Raw genomic sequence first — 3,851 nt, 5'->3', positions numbered from 1 at the left:
GTTGTGAGACCATGTTACCAGTACATGTTGTGAGACCATGTTACCAGTACATGTTGTGAGACCATGTTACCAGTACATGTTGTGAGACCATGTTACCAGTACACGACTTCAGCACATTTCATAGTTTATTCTGTATAGTCTTCTACTGAACATATTTCCAATCATAACTAAAATAAATGTTTTAACTACTTAATTACTTAGCTCTGTGTGTATATTATATGTCTATACCACCTAACCTTTATTACTTAGCTCTGTTGTGTATATTTATATGTCCTATACCACCTAACTTATTACTTAGCTCTGTGTGTATATTTATATATATATATACTAACCTTTATTACTTAGCGTCTGTGTGTATATTTTATATATATACCACCTAGCCTTTTACTTAGCTCTGTTGTGTATATTTATATATACCTATACCACTAACCTTTATTACTAACTCTATGTGTATATTTATATATATATACCACCTAACCTTTATTACTTAGCTCTGTGTGTATATTTAGTATATACCTATACCACCTAACCTTTATTACTTCGCTCTGTGTGTATATTTATGTATTTAACCACCTAGCTTAGCCTGTGTGTATATTATATATACCTTACACTAACTTTATTACTTCGCTCTGTTGTATATTTATATATATACCACCTAACCTATTACTTCGCTCTGTGTGTATATTTATATATACCTATACCACCTAACCTTTATTACTTAAGCTCTGTGTGTATATTATATATATATATATACCACTAACCTTTATTACTTAGCTCTGTGTGTATATTATATATACTTTACCACCTAACCTTTATTACTTACGCTCTGTGTGTATATTTATATATATATACCACCTAACCAGCTATTACTTACAGCTCTGTGTGTATATTTATATATACCTATACCACTAACCTTTATTACTTAGCTCTGTGTGTATATTTATATTTATAACTAACATTACTTCGCTCTGTGTGTATATTAATGTCCTTACACTACTTTATTACTTAGCTCTGTGTGTATATTTATATATATATATACCACCTAACACTATTACTTCAGCTCTGTGTGTATATTTATATATATATACCACCTAACCTTTATTACTTAGCTCTGTGTGTATATTTATATATACCTATACCACCTAACCTTTATTACTTCGCTCTGTGTGTATATTTATATATACCTATACCACCTAACCTTTATTACTTCGCTCTGTGTGTATATTTATATATACCTATACCACCTAACCTTTATTACTTCGCTCTGTGTGTATATTTATATATACCTATACCACCTAACCTTTATTACTTCGCTCTGTGTGTATATTTATATACCTATACCACCTAACCTTTATTACTTAGCTCTGTGTGTATATTTATATATATATACCACCTAACCTTTATTACTTCGCTCTGTGTGTATATTTATATATACCTATACCACCTAACCTTTATTACTTCGCTCTGTAGTGTATATTTAGTATATACATATACCACTAACCTTTATTACTTAGCTCTGTGTGTATATTTATATGTACCTATACCACCTAACCTTTATTACTTCGCTCTGTGTGTATATTTATATATATATACCACCTAACCTTTATTACTTCGCTCTGTGTGTATATTTATATATACCTATACCACCTAACCTTTATTACTTAGCTCTGTGTGTATATTTATATATATATACCACCTAACCTTTATTACTTCGCTCTGTGTGTATATTTATATATACCTATACCACCTAACCTTTATTACTTAGCTCTGTGTGTATATTTATATACCTATACCACCTAACCTTTATTCACTTCGCTCTGTAGTGTATATTTAGTATATACCTATACCACCTAACCTTTATTACTTAGATCTCATGTGTGTATATTTATATGTACCTATACCACCTAACCTTTATTACTTCGCTCTGTGTGTATATTAATGTACCTATACTACTTTATTACTTCGCTCTGTGTGTATATTTATATATACCTATACCACCTAACCTTTATTACTTCGCTCTGTGTGTATATTAATGTTTTACCACCTAACCTTTATTACTTCGCTCTGTGTGTATATTTAGTATTTTAACTACTTTATTGTAGCTCTGTGTGTATATTAATGTTTTTACACTTTATTACTTAGCTCTGTGTGTATATTAATGTTTTAACTACTTTATTACTTAGCTCTGTGTGTATATTTATATATACCTATACCACCTAACCTTTATTACTTCGCTCTGTGTGTATATTTATATATACCTATACCACCTAACCTTTATTACTTAGCTCTGTGTGTATATTAATGTTTTAACTACTTTATTTCTTAGCTCTGTGTGTATATTAATGTTTTAACTACTTTAATTCTTAGCTCTGTGTGTATATTTTTGATCATGCACTGTTGAGGAAAGTTTACAAGTAAGTATACCGTGCACGTGACGAAAAATCTTTGATTAGAAGATGAACGCACCCCATTCCCAGCTATCCGTTTTGACCAGTACTATCTAGCCATCACTGATATTGAAATGAAGTTTGCTCAATGTGAAAATACAATATAGTTCTACGAATCAACTCCGTGTGATTTATCTTCACAATGAAAGGGGGTGCACCGTTCCTGGAGGTACTGCAATACCAGGTCGATGCGTGGAGTGGACGGAGCAAGCCCCTATTCCATCTCCCTATTCCAAAAATCAATTTAATATATGGTCCCCAGATAGGGGACGTATCAGATATTAAACTGATAAGAACAGATACTACACTTGATCTTAGCCAAAAGGCCGAGAAGCGATACCCACAATAGTTTCGGGAGAGAGTAGCCGTTCTCCGACACGTCAAATTTGACTATGGTTACACCAAAATGAGCTCTGTATGCTTTTTGTTTTCCATAAAAAAATATAATGCTTAAAATAAAGGGTGGCATGGATGGGGAGTCGATCAACGCCAGGAATAACCACGTTTGACTGTTACAAAGTAACATATTTGTAGGTTCTAAGATCACGTGGTCGTCCGCCCTCCAATCAGAAATGAGAGAAAGCGTTGTTAAGTTAAAACCAGATCAACAGCTAAATTGGAATAATAATATATTACGTGGGGGGGGGGGGGCAGGGGGGCAATTTGGAGATAATAATATTGACGTAACATTTGATCTTGTATCAAGTATATCTGTCAGCATTCAAATGAACTGAAGCAATTGTCCACTTGGTGGCGCCAGAGTTCCACCGACCGTCGCTTTTTCCTGGTTGTCCTGTGGTTGTCCTGTGTGGTACAGAAAACTACATTCCAATGTTGAACCACTTGACTTCAAGACATCGTCAACGAAAATAGCCTGTCTTTTTTTCGTATCTGTCTGTAGAGCCTTGTATGATAAGTCCATTGTGAGAAGGCCTTCCTAAATTACTAGAGGCCAAACTTCAAAGATGTCTATGGCACTGGACTGCAGTAAGAGAGCTAAGGAGCGGATGGTCCTGGCTGCCTAAATGTTTCCTCTACATAATAAACTAAGAAACATGGCACTTTGGAGGCTTACTTTTATAATTACACTTACTCAGTCACTATAACTAACTTCATAAAATGCCATTAGGCCTAATGAAGATACTATATATGTAAGTTATTTGATCGGTGTCTTGTGAATCCACCTGTATGCGCATTAGGGTTGAATATTTCCCCGGTATTATAGGATAATAAATCACTTTTCTCCCAGGTAACCTGGTAGTTTCCACCAAAACTTGGAAGTGTCATTCAAAAGCATTATAACGCATATAAATGTCTGGATTTGATGAGAGCTTTGATTCAGCATGAACATTCTAATCTGATGCTACCTGAGCCTGATGAGACCGACATATTAACCCCATTAAT

The 3,851-nt window shown here is 33.8% G+C and overlaps 1 non-coding gene across 1 annotated transcript; it reads right to left on the bottom strand.

Annotated features, from left to right (window-relative positions):
• Window positions 1-2,594: 2,594 nt before the first annotated feature.
• On the bottom strand, window positions 2,595-2,785 carry LOC135565949 (U2 spliceosomal RNA). The gene has a single exon (XR_010461888.1). It is a non-coding gene; the product is annotated as a U2 spliceosomal RNA (small nuclear RNA).
• Window positions 2,786-3,851: the final 1,066 nt, after the last annotated feature.

Source organism: Oncorhynchus nerka, unplaced genomic scaffold (genome assembly GCF_034236695.1).
Source record: "Oncorhynchus nerka isolate Pitt River unplaced genomic scaffold, Oner_Uvic_2.0 unplaced_scaffold_9582, whole genome shotgun sequence".
In the NCBI taxonomy this organism is placed as follows: Eukaryota; Metazoa; Chordata; class Actinopteri; order Salmoniformes; family Salmonidae; genus Oncorhynchus; species Oncorhynchus nerka.
This window is presented reverse-complemented; position numbering and strand designations above follow the sequence as displayed.